Source organism: Anomaloglossus baeobatrachus, chromosome 7 (assembly GCF_048569485.1).
Source record: "Anomaloglossus baeobatrachus isolate aAnoBae1 chromosome 7, aAnoBae1.hap1, whole genome shotgun sequence".
Classification (NCBI taxonomy): domain Eukaryota; kingdom Metazoa; phylum Chordata; class Amphibia; order Anura; family Aromobatidae; genus Anomaloglossus; species Anomaloglossus baeobatrachus.
In genome coordinates, this window is record NC_134359.1 from 143,707,946 (window position 1) to 143,727,459 (window position 19,514).

A 19,514-nucleotide genomic window follows, 5' to 3' on the forward strand; every position below is an offset into this window, starting at 1 on the left:
AAACTCAGCATAATCCACTCCCCAAACTGTTTATAACATCGTTTTAATTAAAGGAAAACTGTCAGGTCCATTATGCTCTCCTAACCAGCAGCATTTACATGTCAAAATTCCCTTCCTAACCATCCCTGAAAAACATCATTATTTAAAATAAAACTTAAAAAAGACCCATTTATTACCTTTATTTTTCATATGCAAATTAGGGCTTTGACTAGTCGTATTAGCAATATTTCCCCAGACTAGTCAGCCCTCTTTACATGTTATCACACCCCTGTGCCCCTGTGGGCATGAACCAGCCTCACTGCCAGCCAATGGAAATCCCGTACATGCACAGTTCATATTGGTCATATCTGTGTACCTCAAAAGCAGGGTGGATAACTCACTTTTTTGATACGGCGGGAGCGGCGCTGTCTTGGCTGGATATTAATGAGAGGTCCATGAGGAGGAAGGATACTTGAAGATCACCCTTTCTACCGCCAGGTGCTGCTGTTTCTTTTTGTCTGAGACGCTGTGCTGGTATAATTACTACTGATCATTTCATTTTGGATCCAGGGCGGGAGATGACCGGTTCACTGTGGACACTCATTACGGGAACAAGCTGTGGACCCTTCTCCCTGCATGGACTCTGGGCGAGTTTTCTAGCCCTGATTCTCTCTATCTGAGAGAAATGTGCAAGTTACACTTGTTTTTGAGGGCGGGGGCACTGTACACTGGTGTGCAGGGCTCTTTTTCCCTCCTTGTTTTTTTCATTTTATTGTTGTATTTTTCAATTAATATGCGGGGTGTGGTGTACCTCAGTCGTGTCGCTCAAGCTAATGCTAACAGGAATTGGTGGAGATTGCCTCTCTCCCCCAGGAATGGAGTATGCTCCGGTTTATTATTTTTTAACCTGCTCTTATGGCGACATCACTTAATATTGTAGCGTGGAATGTTAGGGGACTCAGGGATGCGAATAAGAGGTGTGCTATATTTACTCATTTGCAAAAGTTTCTCCCAGCTATTCTATGTTTATCTGAGACCCACATGGTAAGAGATAATGTTCATTGGCTGAGGAAGGGATGGATCACACATGAATATCATTCCACATACTCGACCCATGCACGGGGTGTCAGTGTGTTGGTGCACAAATCCATCTCGTTCTCATGTACCAAATCAGTGGTTGACCCTGGGGGGCAGATTTCTTTGTTTACTTTGCACGCTGTATGGTATATAATTTATTCTGATTGCGGTATACATCCCTCCACCGTACTCAGTCGAACCAGTAAAAAGAATCTTGTTTGTTTTAGACTCCTTCCCCCCTGCGCCGACACTTTTGATAGATTTTAACACATATTTACATCCTTATCTGGATAAGCTACATTCGGGGAACATATCAGAGGACGCAGCCTCAACTTCATTTGCTAGATTGCTGAAAGAGCTGGGTTTGGTAGACCTTTGGCGCATCCAAAACCCCAAATCCAAACAGTTTTCCTGCTACTCTAGCTCCCACCACACTATGTCACGGATAGACTTGGCTATCGGGAACACAATTATGACGTCATATGTACAAACGGTGGCCTATCTACCTAGAAGCGTATCTGATCACTCACCACTCCATGTTACACTTTAATGGGGAAACCCCCTCACCCTGTCTAGGCCTATCTTTAAACTTAATCCCTTCTGGATCCAGCTTATAGGGGGATCTTTACATGATACTATTTTAGAATATTTCCAACTTAATGAATGCTCCGCACCATCACATATAGTCTGGGACTCTATGAAAGCCGTGGTGAGGCGCATCTATATCAGAGAAATATGCATACGTAAAAACCAAAACAGACGCTACACCCAAAGTCTGATTCAGGAAGTATCTGTTGCGGAGGCTGCGGTGGTGCTCAACCCGACAGAGGAAACTAAAAACACTCTAGAGAAGGCACAGATGTCACTCAGGGAAAATCTCATGTCGGCGGCAGCAAATAAACGTTACTTCCTCAAGCAGAAATATTTCATAGAGGGAGAGGGAGTAGGGCACCTACTAGCCACGGTCATTAGGGCGCAGGAAGGATCTTCATATATAAATAGGCTGAAGACTGAGTCGGGTGACCTTGTAACGGAAAGTGAGGAAGATAAAGAGGTATTATATGCGACTATACACATCAGACTGTGACCTTACGGAGACTGAGATTGAGCAATATTTGGATGCTCTCTCTCTCCCCACACTGGCCGATGAAGAAAGGGATTTGTTGGACCGAGACATCCTGTTGGAAGAATTAGAGGAAGCGCTTGGCCAGACGCAAAATGAAAAAGCTCTGGAAATGGATGGCCTGCCTGGCGAGTTTTATAAAACTTATGCATCCTTACTGCTACCTAAACTACTTAAAGTATTTGAAGAGGCTGAAAGGCAGAGGCTCCTCCCGCCTTCTATAAGGGAAGCTTTAATAGTCTTAATATTAAAACCCGGAAAAGATCCAGAGATCCCGTATTCGTACCACCCAATCTCTCTACTACCAACAGATGTTAAATTACTGGCCAAGGTGCTCGCCAATAGGATGTCCCGAGTCATCTCATCTATTATACAGAATGATCAAACAGGATTTATTCCATGTAGAGCCACATCTATGAATCTTAGAAAATTATACTTAGGGATTCAGCATAGTTCTGAGAAGCCAGGGGAAAGGGCAATTTCATCCTTAGACGCCGCTAAGGCGTTCGATAGCTTAGAATGAGGGTATTTGTAGGCAGTACTTCGGAAAATGGGTTTTGGACACAGATTTATAAATTGGGTGAAGCTGCTATATGACTCACCGGTGGCGAAGGTTAGGGCTAATGGCAGGGTCTCTGAGTCTTTTCCTCTTGGAAGAGGTACTAGACAGGGGTGCCCGCTCTCGCCCTTGCTATTTGCTACTGCAGTGGAGCCATTGGCAGTTGCAATACGGAAGTCCAGGGAGATAACGGGATTTAGGTGTGGAGCAGTGGAGCAGAAAATATCATTATATGCGGATAACCTACTTTTATATTTAGACAGGGTACATTCCTCAATTTTGCCGGCAATGGATATCATTCAAGAATTTGGGCGGAGGTCTGGCCTTCGGATTAATTGGTCCAAATCGGCTTTAATGCCGATTGACCCTCTCCCGGTGGATTTCTCGGACTTGCAGATACCGGTTCCTGTGGTCCGAGAGTTTAAGTATCTGGGAGTAACTGTTAGCCCATATCCGAAGGATTTCCAGGCCCTAAATCTGGAACACCTGTTGCAGCGGTTCAGAGCAAAGGTACACACCTGGTGGCGCTTGCCGCTATCAAATATCGGTAGATCCAACTTAATCAAATGGTAATGATGCCACAATTACTATATCTTATACATAATTCTCCAGTGTGGATACGTAGGGAATTTTTTGCAAAAATTAATACATTATTCCGGGAACTTATCTGGAAGAAAAAACAGGCTAGGATTCGACTGGAAGTGCTACAGCGGGGAAAGGAGGAGGGAGGACTGGCGGTACCAAACCCATATATATACTATATAGCCTCCCATATGCAACATCTTAGGGGTTGGGACAAAGAAGGAGCGTATGATAATAGTGGTGATATAGTGAGAGAGGGATCGGTATGGAAATATCCGGGTTACCAGTTGGATGTGAGACAAAGACAGATAAATGGGGCACGATATCCCATGTTGGCTATGATATTTCGGGTATGGGACAGAGGTAAGTTTCTTTGGAAGATAAATGGGCCTATGGAGTTCTGGCCACTGTGGTGGAATCTGGATTTGCCAGAAATTAAAAAATTAGTGGGGTTCAGAGGATGGGAAGATAAAGGGATCCATTTAGTGTCATAAGTACTACAAAATAATATTCTTAAGAGTTTTGAGCAATTGAGAACAGAGTTTCACCTCCCGCATGTCTTCTTTTATCAGTATTTACAGCTGAGGCACGCACTGGAAAGACAGAGGAGGACAAACTCGGTGACAGTGACACATAATCAAACATTACATATGCTGCTTACATCTGAGTCCTCTAAAGGCCTTATTTCTGAACTATACAAAAGATTACTACCCATCTGAAGACATACCAACTGACTGTTAAAAGTAAATGGGAACAGGACGTTGGTCCGCTGACAGAAGACCAGTGGTCTGACATTCTAGAACAGGTCCCTAAGCTGGCAGTCTCTGAGTGCCAAAGGCTTTCTCAAATATATCTCATCCACAGGGTATATAAAACTCCCAGCCTATTATTCAGGATGGGACTTAGACCAAATGCACAATGTGTTAGGTGTGGACAGGATGATGCCCATTTGATGCATGTTATGTGGGAGTGTGGACACATTGGTGATTTCTGGAAACAAACCCTGGGACTCATAGACCAAATATATCATATCACAATAGAGCCGTCACCTCGTTTATGTTTCTTGAGTCTGTGGGAGGGAGGAGTAGACCCGGACTCTCCAACAGCCCTGGGAATAGCACGTATCCTGTATCAAGCAAGGAAGATACTGGCATACCATTGGTTAGATCCTCTACCACCAACGTTATCAGAGCTTAAAAATAAATTAAATAACGTCATTATATTGGAAAGGGGAGTTTATTTAAAGAGAAAAACACTGAGAAAGTTTTGCAAAATCTGGCAGCCATGGATGGAGTCGCCGGGTCTCCCTTCTGGGGCACTAGTGCAGGATGCAATGTTGGACCAGTTACTGTTGTGCTTGCAGTGAATAGAACGTTTGGGGAGTAAAAGTTAAAACTAGTATTTTACGTGGCGAAGTGGACTTTGAGCGGTGCTGTGGGATGGTCCGGAAGGGTGTGATTGATGACTAAACGGGGAGAGAGAGGCAAGCGGGTATGGAAATATGATGCGGAGCAACACGGCTTATGGAGGAGACTTTTCTATTAGACTGGGGTATTATTGCAGAATTTAAACTTTTGTTTATCTGTGGAGCCATGTTGTTTGTAGGCTCAATTTATATAACTGATCTAAGAATCCTTTTTTCTTTTTTTTTTTTTATATACAGAGGAAGAACCTGATTTATAGACAACATATGTTTTTTCAATGTACGCTTTTACTAGTTATATAAGATGCAATATATTTTCTCTGTATTGATTCTTAGTTGTTTAATAAAAAAGATCTGATTTAAAAAAGAAGCAGGGTGGATAATTCTCAGCTTCATCAGGCTCACTGCGCATGAATGGAAGTTCAGAAGATGGCTCCTGTACACGTCTTTTGAACTTCTATATATCTAGTGTGCCTAATGAAGCTGGGAAGCGTACACCTGGCTTCAAAGGCACACTGATGTGGCTGAAAAAGGTAATGCGCGAGATTCCCAGAAGCTGTCTGCCTTTAGAAATCATGTTACTACACCAACAGGGGAATGATAACATGTAAAAGGGCCGACTAATCTGGCAAAACAACGCCCCTACAACTAATTAAAGGCCTAATTTGCATACAAAAATGGAGGTAATACATGCTTTTTTCAAGTTTTATTTTAGAGAATGATATTATACAGGGATGGTTATGAAGCAAATTTTGACATGGAAATGTTCTGTAGATGCTGCTGGCTTGAAGGGCATAAGGAATCTGACAGGTTTCCTTTAATGTGCAAATGAGACTGAAAAGCTTTGGGTTTACCTCCCCAGCACTATTCTCCAGGAACCATCTTCATATGCTTGACTGACAGATTGCTGGCAATGTAGTCAAGAAAGTTACCATAGTTGTCAACCAAGTAGAAAAATGTGGTGTTTTCTAAGGAATTGTGCTGGGGAAACAGAAGCATGTCCACAGCACTTCAGCCTCATTTGCATATGAATTAAAATGCACTTTTTGGGGGCTCAGGAATCAACAAATTCCATAAATAAAGATATGGATAGGAGTACATTTCAGAGATGAACATGTGGATATACAGTGTCTTGCAAAAGTATTCGGCCCCTTTTGAATTTTTCATCCTTTTCCCACATTTCAGGCTTCAAACATGAAGATGAAAATGTTAATGTTAGGGTGAAGACTCAACAACAAGTGGGACACAATTTGGAAGTTGAACGAAATTTATTGCTTATTTTAACCCCTTCACGACTGCAGGAAGTAAAGTTACGTCCTATTTTAACGTGACTTAACGACCAGGGACGTAACTTTACTGCCTAAAGTTCATTTGATTGCTGTGGCCATAGCAACGGCTTTCAAATGATGTCCCCTGCTGTTTCTTACAGCAGGGGACCTTTGCTTGACCCCAGGGGTGGTGGCATCGCCACCCCCCATCGACGATCGATGTGATTGGCTGTTCAAATCTGAACCGCCAACCACATAGTTCGCACTGATTTAGGCAAAAAGAATGCCTGAATTAGTGCAATACTGTGAGATCCGGCTATAACGTGCCGCAGCAGCTGCAGCAGATCATAGCTGGACCTCAAACACGGCACCCCCCAGCCCCTGCAGCACTGATTGGAGCGATTGTGCTACGACGCGCAATCGCTCCAATCACTGTACAGTGGGGCGGTCTGATCTGCAGGTGGCCGCCCTCCCCTGGATTGTGCTGGCCTGGAGAGCCCTCCCCCAACATGTCTGCAGCGTGCACTGGCTGGTACTTGTGGTACCATGCCACCGCTGCTGCTGCCGCCGCCGCTGGTGTCACCGCTCCTGCTCCAATTGTAAGTATTGTGCTCACCTTGGAGCCCCTGCGCGCTCCCGGGATGGCCCCTGCCCCCTTGCGATCTGCCCTCCCATGTTCCGATCTTCCCCCCGACATCCCGATCTGCTCCCCCCATGATCTGCCTGCCTCCACCGTTATATCTATTCTGCTTCCTTCTGCTTCTCTCCCACCCCCTCCCCCTCTGCTTACCCACTCTCCCTCTGCTCTCCCCCCAACGTCCTCTTACCTGCCTTCACCGGGTTGTCCGAGGTCTTCACTGGCCCGACCACATCTACCTTCATCGCTGGGTCCTTCCTGGGTCTTCTCCTGATCTGTCCAATGTCCTGCCTGCTGCTCCTGTAAAGCTGTCCAACTCGCTGCCTTCTGTTCCTCCTGCAGTTCTTCTGGTCAGTGATCCTCCTGCTAATCCTCTGGGTACTGTGAGTATAACTTTTCTTTCTTCCTGTTTTCCCTGTCCATTTTTACATGCGTCCCGCCAAGCGCTGATCAGGGATGCAGATAACGTATCTGCATCCGTGGTCAGTTTTTGGTGGGACTTTTTTTTCCCGTATTCCCGACGCTTTTTGTATCGCATCTGTCCGTGTGTCCCGCCGAGCGCTGATCAGGGATGCACATAATGGATTGGCATCCCTGCTCATTTTTTGGCGTGACATTTTTTTCCGTATCCCTGACGCTTTTTGTATCTCATTGGATCATGCGTCCTGCAGCGGCCGATCAGTGCACCGCGTCTGTGCGTTTGAAAAGTCAAATGGCGTTCCTTCTCTTCTGAGCCTCGCCATGCGCCCAAACAAATTATTTCCACCCCATATGAGGTATCTGCGTACTCAGGAAAAATTGCACAATATGTTTTATGGTGCATTTTTTCCTGATACCCTTGTGAAAAAATAGCTACCTGGTTCAAGTAACAGTTTTGTGGTGAAAAAAATTTTTTTCATGGCTCAACATTATCCACTTCTGTGGAGCCCCTTGGGGCTCGCTAAACATCTAGATAAACTCCTTGAGGAGTCTAGTTTCCAAAATAGGGTCACTTGTGGAGGAGCGCCATTGTTTAGGCACCTCAGGGGGTCTCCAAATGCAACATTACGTCAGCTAATGATTCCAACCAATTTTGCTGTCAAATAGTGCTCCTTCTCTTCTGAGCCCCGCCATGCGCCCAAACAATTACTTTCCACCACATATGAGGTATCTGCGTACGCAGGAGAAAATGCACTATAAATTTCATGGTGCATTTTTTCCTGATACCCTTGTGAAAAAAAAGCTACCTAGTTGAAGCAACAGTTTTGTGGTAAAAAAAAAAATTTTTTTCTTTTCACGGCTCAACATTATAAACCTCTGTGAAGCCCCCAGGTGTTCAAAGTGCTCACTAAACATCTAAAAAAATTATTTGAGAGCTCTAGTTTCCAAAATGAGGTCACTTGTGTGGGAGCTCCATTGTTTAGGTACCTCAGGGGGTTTTCAAACCTGACATAGCGGTCGCTAATGAGTGCAGCTAATTTTGCACGCAAAAATTCAAATGGTTCTCCTTCCCTTCTGAGCTCTGATGTGCGCCCAAACAGTTGATTTTTACCACATATGGGGTATCAGCGTACTCAGGAGAAAATGCACAATAAATTGTATTGTATTGTATGTAAAAATGGCGCTCCTTGCCTTCCGAGCCCTGCAGTGTGCCCAAACTTTTGATTTCCATCACATATGAGGTATCTGCGTACTCAGGTGAAAATGCACAATACATTTTATGGTGCATTTTTTCCTGATACCCTTGTGAAAAAAAAGCTACCTAGTTGAAGCAACAGTTTTGTGGTAAAAATGTTTTGTTTTTTTTCACGGCTCAACATTATAAACTTCTGTGAAGCCCCCAGAGGTTCAAAGTGCTCACCAAACATCTAGAAATATTATTTGAGGGCTCTAGTTTCCAAAATGGGGTCACTTGTGGGGGAGCTCCATTGTTTAGGCACCTCAGGGGGTCTTCAAACCTGACATTGCGTCCGCTAATGAGTGCAGCTAATTTTGCGTTCAAAAATTCAAATGGTTCTCCTTCCCTTCCGAGCTCTGATGTGCGCCCAAACAGTTGATTTTTACCACATATGGGGTATCAGCGTACTCAGGAGAAAATGCACAATAAATTGTATTGTGTACTTTCTCTTTTCTCCCTTGTGAAAATGAAACTTTTTTGGCTAAAGTAACATTTTTGTGTTAAAAAGTAAAATTTTCATTTTTTCCTTCCACATTGCTTTGGTTCCTGTGAAGCACCTAAAGGGTTAATAAACTTCTTGGATGTGGTTTTGAGGGGTGCAGTTTTTAGAATGGGGTCACTTTTGGGTATTTTCTGTCACCTAGGTCTCTCAAAGTCACTTCAAATGTGATGTGGTCCCTAAAAAAATTATTTTGTAAATTTTGTTGGAAAAAGGAGAAATTGCTGATGAACTTTGACCCCTTCTAACTTCCTAATGAAAAAAAAAATTGTTTCGAAAATTGCGCTGATGTAAGGTAGACAAGTGGGAAATTTTATTTAGTAACTATTTTGTGTAACAAATCTTTCAGATTTATGAGCACAAACTTTCAAAGTTTGAAAATTGCGAAATTTTCGCAAAATTTCACAAATAAACGCAAAATCGGCCTAAATTTACCACTGACAGGAAGTACAATATGTCACGAAAAAATAATCTCAGAATCGCCAGGATGTGTTGAAACATTTCAGAGTTATAACCTGTCAAAGTGACACTGGTCAGAATTGCAAAAAATGGCCCGGTCATTAGGGTGTTTTAGTGGCCAGGGGGTGAAGGGGTTAAACTTTTGTAAATAATAATGAACTGAAAAGTGGGGTGTGCAATATTATTTGTCCCCTTTAAGTTAATGCTTTGTAGCGCCACCTTTTGCTGCGATTACAGATGCAGGTCGCTTGGGGTATGTCTCTATCAGTTTTGCACATCGAGAAACTAAAATTCTTGCCCATTCTTCCTTTGCAAACAGCTGGAGCTGAGTGAGGTTGGATGGAGAGCGTTTGTGAACAGCAGTTTTCAGCTCTTTCCACAGATTCTTGATTGAATTCAGATCTGGACTTTGACTTGGCCATTCTAACATCTGGATACGTTTATTTGTGAACCATTCCATTGTAGATTTTGCTTTATGTTTGGGATCATTGTCTTGTTGGAAGACAAATCTTCGTCCCAGTCTCAGGTCTTTTGCAGACTCCAACAGGTTTTCTTCAAGAATTGTCCTGTATTTGGCTCCATCTATCTTCCCATCAAATTTAACCATCTTCCCTGTCCCTGCTGAAGAAAATCAGGCCCAAGCCATGATGCTGCCCCTATCATGTTTGACAGTGGGGATGGTGTGTTCAGGGTGATGAGTTGTGTTGCTTTTACGCCAAACATATCGTTTGGCATTGTTCCCAAAAAGTTCGATTTTGGTGTCATCTGACCAGAGCACCTTTTTGCACGCGTTTGCTGTGTCTCCCAGGTGGCTTGTGGCAAACTTTAAACAACATTTTTTGTGGATATCTTTGAGAAATGGCTTTCTTCTTGCCACTCTTCCATAAAGGCTAGATTTGTGCAGTGTATGACTGATTGTTGTCCTATGGACAGACTCTCCCACCTCAGCTATAGATCTCTGCAGTTCATCCAGAGTGATCATGGGCCTCTTGGCTGCATCTCTGATCAGTCTTCTTTTTGATTGAGATTAAATTTTTTAGGGACAGCCGAGTCTTGGTAGATTTGTAGCGGTATGATACTCCTTCCATTTCTATATGATTGCTTGCACAGTGCTTCTTGGGATGTTTAAAGTTGTGGGAATCTTTCTTTAACCAAATCCAGCTTTAAACTTCTCCACAACAGTATCACGTACCTACCTGTTGTGTTCCTTGATCTTCATGATGCCCTCTGTGCTTTAAACAGAACACTGAGACTATCACAGAGCAGGTGCATTTATACGGAGACTAGATTACACACAGGTGGACTATATTTATCGTCATCAGTCATTTAGGACCACATTGGATCATTCAGAGATCCTCAATGAACTTCTGGAGTGAGTTTTCTGCACTGAAAATAAAGGGGATGAATAATATTGCACGCCTCAATTTTCAGTTATTTATTTTTTACAAAAGTTTAAAATAAACAATAAATTTCGAGAATCTGTGGAAAGAGCTGAAAACTGCTGTTCACAAACGCTCTCCATCCAACCTCACTCAGCTCCAGCTGTTTGCAAAGGAAGAATGGGCAAGAATTTCAGTCTCTCAATGTGCAAAACTGATAGAGACATACCCCAAGAGACCTGCAGCTGTAATCACAGCAAAAGGTGGCACTAAAAGTATTAACTTAAAGGGGACAAATAATATTGCACACCCCACTTTTCAGTTCATTATTTTTTACAAAAGTTTAAAATAAGCAATAAATTTCGTTCAACTTGACAATTGTGTCCCACTTGTTGTTGATTCTTCACCATAACATTAACATTTTTTATCTTTATGTTTGAAGCCTGAAATGTGGGGAAATGCCGAAAAATTCAAGGGGGCAGAATACTTTTGCAAGGCACTGTATAAACAGTTTATTTTCTGGGTATGTTAATATAGCTAGAAATCAATGTCATTATGTTGGTAAGAGGTCTGACCACATAGACCTCTTATTCTTCATTCCCACCAATCATAACGTAATATTCATAGACTAGCAGTATGTCATTACTTTATAAAATAGCAATAACCTTTAAAATAAAAGTTAATTGATTTTAAACAAAACAAACATAATTATTAGTGACTAGCTGTAGTACCTAGCATTGTCCAGCATAGTTTCTCTTTACTCTCACTGTTCCTCTCTGTCCCACTCTTCCTCTCTCCACTGACATCATAATAACTGACACATAAGCTGTTTTATACAAAGAATGACCTTCATTGCCTTTACCAACCAATCAAAGCTCATATTAATAACCTGTAGCAAAATAGAAGCAGAGCTTTCATTGGTTGTTATTGGCCAACTGATAAATATCCAGGCTGTCAAAACAGCCAATCTATTACCTCACACATCTAAACAGTAAGTAAACATTTTTTTGGGCGAATAAATCGCAGAATTAAAGCGCAGAATTAAAATTTACCCTCAAAACATAGTCTATGAAATTCCCTGAGTCAAATATGGTGGCTGTGCAAAATTTAATGTGATTGTGCGGATTCCTTTAGCTGACATACACATACATACAAGAAATATCAAAAAACTGACCCACAGATCCAACAAATGTGAACAGGTGCAAACTGAAAAAACATAGTAACTATAAATGCATAAATGCATACAGTTGCACACTGAAAAAGCCAAAAATGTACAAGGGAAAATATGGCACTGCATTACTGCAAAAGAGAGATATTTAGTTTATGTATTGGCCAATGGATGTGAGCCCGGAAACCAACAGCAAGGTATATCTCATGAGAATGATAGTGCATCGGAGACTTAACGGTGTGACTGTCGCTCGCCGGTGACCTCGAGAACGAAGAACTCACATCCCCTGGATGCTGGGTTTAGGTCCTTGTACGTACAGGATCTGGCTGTCTGTGTATTATTGAGTTGCAAAGAGGGAGAAACCGGGGGCTTTTTGAGTAGCAGCTGCCCACAGATTTGTATGCAGCGGACTGACATTTGTGCCTAATTAGGAATAGGGAGGGGGGCTGTAATTTCTTCGCTCTGACTTAGTTCTCAAAGAGTTAATTACTTGCAGCTGTTGGAATCAGCAGCAGCAAGAAGGGGGGTCAGTTACCCATGGCTACTTGAGTTAAGCAGAGTGAGGGGGTCAGAACGCAGGGACACCGCTGGCTGCAGCCTTTTACTGAGAGTGAGGAGGAAGGGGGGTTGACAATTACTCACGTGTTGTGAATGTTGGTTATGTTTTGGCTGCTGGGAGGCTCCCTCTGGTTGCCAGGAATGGTTTGGACTTGGACCAGGTGTGTTGTGCAGTCGGTGTTTCCTTTGCTGACTCTCTGCTTATTTAAGTCCTGGTCTGATTGCAGGCTGTTGCCGGATGTCAGTTGTTCTTTGTATCTCCAGCCTGCTTAATCCTGCTTTACACCACATCTACTCTAGATAAGTGCTTGCTCTTTATTTATTGTCTGGTTCTTTTGCTTATCTGGGTTTGTCATTTTTTGTGGTTGGTTTCAGTTTATTTCCTTCCAGGGATTTTCCCCCTCAGTGGATTGTTGAGGAACTCCCTGCAGTTCTGTGTGGAGTATAGCTCCTTTGGGTCCATGTGTTTGTGGCTTGTTGAGTTTGTTGTGATTCTTGTTTTCTGTTCATTGGTATGACAAGGGCACCTGGTATAGGACGGAGTTCAGATCGAGCGATCTGAGGGCCTTTTTGTACTATCAGGAACTTGGTATTTTGCAGGGTTTTTCTCTGGCCACCATCAGTCCCTTTCCTGTCCTTTCCTATTTTAGTCAGCGGGGGCCTCACCTTTTGCTAATCCTGTCATCTACCTGTGTATTGTGTTTTCCTATATCACCGCAGTCTTTGAATGTGGGGGGCTTGCTATTCTTGTCTATTTTCTGAGGCAGAGAGTTATTCATCTTTCCTACCTTTAGGATAGTTAGTTCTCCGGCTGGGTTCGCGGTGCACAGGATGTTAGTTCACCCCTCGGCTACTTCTAGTTGTGATGGTTAGTAAGGGGATGGCGGCCAGATTAGTTGCCAATGCTCTTGTCACCTTTTGCCAATGATTTGTGGTGGTCGTCCACGGTTCCGGATCACAACACTCACGGCTGCTTGAGAGAGCGAGGAGGAAGGGGGGTCATTGGGCTAGATAGAGGATGCAGGAAGCAGGAGGGGGGGGGTCAATCACCCACTGCTGCAGTCTTTACACAGAGAGTAAGGAGTGGGCTTATACGTTTTCAGTATTTTGCAATTGTGAGTTTGATTTTGAACAGAAGTGTGGGAACCAGCGATTCTCCTGTGTTGTATATGACACATTCACTGCCTGTGTTTAATCACTAAATCATGGGCAAGAAGGGAAGGGTTTAGATAAATTATAGTGTTTGAATCAGCGTATTCCCCTGTGTCTTAAAGGACACGTGTCACTGCTATGTGTAGGAAGCCGGAGAAATAGGAACGTATGAGGAATGGTATTTTTATTCATACGTTGGATGTCATAAGAACGTTCTCCCGTGCATAAGCGAGGTTGGAAGGATTCTAATTAGTGTTGGCCAGACTAATTTATACACTATGCATACTGTGTTTAAAAATAAATAGTTTTTTCCGGAAGGTGCTGAAAGCGCTATCTCTCTAGTCAATACATGTGAGGGAAAAAAGTATACAAAGGATTGTAAGAAATTGTGTAAAGTAGTTGGATTACCACCAGGTGGCAGGCTGCAGCCCAGTGTATGGAAGTCCATATTAATCTCCAATAAGGGTATACTTGAGGATAATAATCTGTTAGACATGGCAAAAGCTTGGTTCGGACAGCTGCAGTCGTGCAGAAAGAAGGTTGGGAGGAGATAGAAGTGAACCAAGGAAATGTTAAGCTGTATGGTTATGTTTTAAGTGAAAAATCAAAGGTTCAAGTGACAGATTTACCAACATTTTTTCCGCCGTCCTACAACGGTACCGCGGTCGGTCCAGGCAGGTGGATTTGTCCTGTTTGTGATTGCCAAAATCCTGATTATTGTGATGTTTGTTATAATTGTGGAGTACAAACACCCCATTCGGTGCTTGTCCCTTCTCACAGCCCCTCCCATTACCCCCCTCTGCCTGTTGCTGTTTCTGAAATCGCTAAATGTCTTTCTCCAGTTGTGCCTCATTGTCCTCCTTTAGAAGTCATTACATCTGGTACTAATGAAACCCCTCCATCGTATGCTGTAATGCATACTGGTTTACAGGCACTAAAGGTAACACCCCTGGTTCAGTCCATAGCTCCAGCTCCTCCCATTACACCCATAGTGTCCCAACATGGAAGTACTCCCGGAAGTCAGGTGCCTGGAACTTCCTGTGGTGGCCATCTTGCTACACCCACTGATGGCATTACACCTCATAAACCATAGCTACTTTGTCCAGTCATCACCCCAGCCGGCACCTATTATAGCCCGGTGCCTTAACCCGGTTTACTTTGTCCCAATCTTTCAGTACCCTCAGTGGCACCTCCAGTTCTGAAACCTCATAGGCCTTCACCACATACTACCTGTTCTGTACTGTCACATGAGCTTATTGATCTCGACCCACCCAGACAAGAGGGTGTAACTTATGCACAGGATGGTGTGGCTTATGATAACCCCCATACAGATGGAGGATCACAGGATTCATTTTCTACAGAATCCGAGGAGTGGGACCCTGTCTTTGAGCGCCATAATGCCGGTGCCAATGGCACCCTCCTCCTCTCAGTTGGAAAAGGAGACATCACCACCATGCCTGTAGGAGCCGTGGTTAATCCTGCCGATGGCCACCTGCATCACAGAGGTGGCCTAGCTGCCCGTATAGTCAAGACTGGGGGCAAATCTATTCAACGTGACTCAGAAGCCCTAGTACATTCACAAGGCCCTGTCCAACTGGGACGCATTCCTATCACAGGCCCTGGAAACCTGGCCTGCAATCTAGTCATTCATGCAGTTGGTCCAATTTATGATTCCAATCAACATGACACCAGTTGCCGGATTCTCCGAGAGGCAGTAGAGGCAGCCATCCTACACGCTTCCTGGACCTCTCAGACTCAGATGCCTTTACGGTCAGTAGCCTTGCCCCACGTTTCAGCTGGAGGTTTTGGATTTCCTATCCGAGCTTGTGCAAATGAGATTGTTAAAACTATAATGCCCCTAATCCATAGCCAAACATTGAATTTGCAAGAAATTCGTCTAGTCGGAGGTTTGGAAGCGACTGTTAAGGTCCTCCAGGACGCCCTTCAAGTATATGTTCGCCCATCCAAACCCACTACCACCTCCAGGAGACTACCTATTATGGTTGAAGATGCAAGTGATGATCAAGTACCAGTCCGGACACAGAAAGCCATACTTGACAAGGACGACCCAGAACCCTTGATGTATATAAAGTTTACTCCTGAACAGGCAGCCACCTTAGTCTCCACACTGCCAGACCCAGAGGCCCAACCTATGCCATTCTATCACCGTATCGTACAAATCCAGAAGATGTATGAAGCTACATGGCAAGATTTAATGTCACTGGCCAAAGTTAAAGCAGGAGACTCCTATTGGCCAGTCATGGAAGGGGCCCTGAATGATTCTCGCCTGTCTTCTGAAGAAACCTGGCAATCCGGTGTCACTTTTGCGAACAGTTAAAATCCTGGGCACAAGACCATTTATCTGATCAAGCTACTAGCCTTAATGATGTGATTCAAGAACAAGCAGAGTCAGTTGAAAAGTATGCTTCCAGACTCACACAGATGATCACAGATCTCGGATTTTCACAACAAATTAAGCCTTAGGCTCAGCTTCTGTCACAAGCCTTTGTCGCTGGTCTGAGGGAGGAGCTTAATATAATGAAGACTCGCCCTGAAATTGAAAATGCCACCATGACAGATGCTGTTATTATAGCAAAGTGCTTCCAGAAGAATATGAAGCCCTCCAAGAAGGCGATGGTTCTCCTGACGGAAGAGGACTCTGAGGGCCATCAATACGTCATGTCTAATATATCACCATTTCCTATGCAAGCGTACCCTCCCGCTATCTATCAGGCTACAGCCGAACCTTCACCACAATTTCAAAACTACCCTGACCAGAGAGGAGTCAGAGGCCCTTGTTTCCAATGTGGAAGGGAAGGACATATCAAACGTGATTGTCGAACACCGTCCAATAAGTGTTATCCTCGGAATGTCGATAATCGGCAACCAAGAAGACAATACTTAGCACTTGAACAGGGTGACCAAGTTCAGGCCCAACAACGGCCGCAATGATAGTTAGGCACACCTGAACTGCCATGGCTTCTACAACAAGTGCCTTTTCCCCTTGTTCTGCAGTCACCCTACTGGTAGATGAGAACACAATCAAATTCATGGTGGACCCAGGTGCGGTCAAAACGGTTATTATAAAACAAGACCTACACTTTTACTTGTGTTGGTGTAGATGGCACACCAACCAGAAACCAACTCAGTGCCGGTCCCAATCGGCCCTTTCCCTTAAGTCTTGACCAGACTCCTAGTGTCACCTACCTGTCCCATTAATCTTCTGGGTGCTGACCTCTTACACCGCTTTCGAGCCAACATCAATTTCTACTCCAATGACATGACAGTAATTTTTCACAATCCCAATACACCAGAGGGAATTGAAGACGTGTATATTGTCTCAGCATTGCCTATAATGCTCCTATATCGGGACGATCCCTTGTATGGAATACCTGACACCCTGCCCTTACACCACAGTCTCTATGGTCAACGAAACCTGATGATATTGGTCACCTGCAAGTACCCCCTGTCGTGGTGCATCTTAAAACTGGGGCCCAGCTACCTCGAATGCCGCAGTATTCTCTGAAATCCATCCAAGAATAATAACTCAAACTGTAGATATCTGCCCTCCTTGCCAATGGGGCCCTCATTTGCTGTGTTTCGCCATGCAATACGCCGTTGTTTCCTGTTAAAAAGAAGACGTCTAAAGAAGAGCTCCTGAGTTCCGGTTAGTGCAAGACTTGAGGGCCGTCAATGCTGCCACTCTGTTGGAGACCTCAGTGGTACCCAATCCACATACTCTTCTGTGACAGATCCCACCCTCAGCGACCATTTTCACCGTCATTGATCTCGCCAACGCTTTATTCAGTGTACCTCTCCATCCGGACTGACTATCTGTTCGCCTTCATCTTCCAAGGGAGCCAGTATACATGGACAGTCATGCCACAAGGAGCACAGAACAGCTCTAATCAGTTCACTAAAGCAATGTCTATCGTACTCTCACCATGGCAACAAGAGCACCCAGAAGTGGCTCTTTTACAGTACGTGGACGATCTCCTCCTCTGTGCAGGAAGTGAAAAAGACTGTTATGACTTCTCTGTATCTTTACTCCAGTTCCTTGCAGTTCAGAACTGTAAAGTCTCTAAAGAAAAGGATCAGTGGTGCCAACCCAAAGTCGTATTCTTTGGTCACTGTATTTCACCAGGCTCCAAACATCTGACGGAGGACAGAAAAGCAGCCATCAAACCCATACCTTTCCCCAGGAGTATCAAACAATTGCAAGCCTTCTTAGGCCTTATCACCTATTGCCGACAATGGATACCGGACGCCTCCAGGATCATGCAACCATTGTACGACGCTGTCAAGACCAATCATATCACATACAATGACTCTCCTGAGGATTATGACAAACAATACTGGGCTTTTGAAAAACTCAAAGATGCCATCTCAACAGCCCCAGCATTGGGTCTCCCGAACTATGCCTTGCCATTTACTCTTTTTCTTCATGAGATTGATGGCTATGCCTCCGGGGTGTTAACACAAGACCATGGCTCCAGAAAACGCCCAGTTGGCTATTACTCCTGCAGACTAGACCCTGTGGCAAGGGCCTCATCTACCTGTCTTCGTGTGTTTCATGCTGCGCATGTTCTTCTTGACAAAACGGCCGACATTACCCTTGGCCACCCCACGGTGGTTCAGGCACCTCATGACCTGAAAGCAATTCTTGATCAGACTCAACCAAGACACCTGTCTGCCCAACATCACCTTCGTCTTCAGTGCTCCCTACTACATCCTGACAACGTTACTCTACAGTGGTGTACCACCTTGAATCCCGCCACTCTTCTTCCGCTTTCTAGGGGGGACTACCCCATATGTCAACACGAAGCGCATGAACGCTGCAGCTCCTGCGACATGGTTGATGTCCCTGTTTGCAGCCATGATTGCTTAGAGGAGATGGAAAAAGAAACTCACTACACTGTTTGAAGAATTAAAGAAGAATTCAGGAGTAACCGACCCCTGGGGAGACTATTTTGGGTGGACGAGTTCTTTTAAAGGCTGGTTGATCCAGATAGGGACAACCTTAACTATAGTATTAGTTATATTACTAGCCATTCTGGTTTGTGTAATTCCGTGTTTAAAGAAAATATTTTCCAAAATAGCTGAAGTCACATTTGGAGGGACCTTTCCTTTACTCGAAACAGAAGACCTAAGTATGACAGATGACATGCCCATAAATACCAACACGACCCTTTCCCCCAATTACAAAACGATTCTGCTAGAATAAACGGAAGAAGAGAGGACTTAGTGAACCTTGGGACATGGGAAAGTCCCACTACAAAGGGTGAGGACTCGCCTAGGAATCCTTGGTCTCAAACTGGTGAAGAAAACCCTTACCCCCCTCCGTCCATGCCTCAACGTTCAGTTAGGCAGGTCTTTCGCACAGATATCGCTACCTCTCTTCCTAAGGGAACACAGTACCCTTAGAATTCAGAAATGGCAGAAATAAGTCTTTAGGGGGGACTGTTGGGAACAAGAATTAAATAACCAAAAATACTTAATTCAGCCATTTCATAGACTCAAGTATATAGTTTAGTAGATGTAAACTAAGACACATATTTATGCATGTTTTTGTTTTTTTACTAAAATATATATATATATATATATATATATATATATATATATATATATATAAAAATAAATATATATATACATTGCATATTCAGTGTTTTTCCTTAATACAATATATATAAGCACATGTAATTTGAAGATGGCTGCCACATCCTGTCTGCACCCAAGATGATGAACAAAGGAGAATTCCTAAAGTTTGGACTGACCAATCCAGCAGAGACTATGCAAATTCCTATACGTCTTGAGCCTCGACCTGCGATACTTGATTGGGCTATACTTTTGTCTACACCCTTTACTTCCTGGTCCTATAAAGGCTTTGTCTAAGAATAAAGTTCAGTTGGTCAGCGTCTGTCATGGAGAAGGTTTATAACTGATACAGTGTCTGTTATTTACTTCTCGAAGTGCACTCATGCCATTATAATTTAG

The 19,514-nt window shown here is 43.7% G+C and overlaps 1 protein-coding gene across 3 annotated transcripts in view; it reads right to left on the reverse strand.

Annotated features, from left to right (window-relative positions):
* Positions 1–19,514, reverse strand: part of LOC142245214 (glutaminase kidney isoform, mitochondrial-like) — a 1,837,395-nt gene that overhangs the window by 655 nt on the left and 1,817,226 nt on the right. The window lies entirely within an intron of this gene.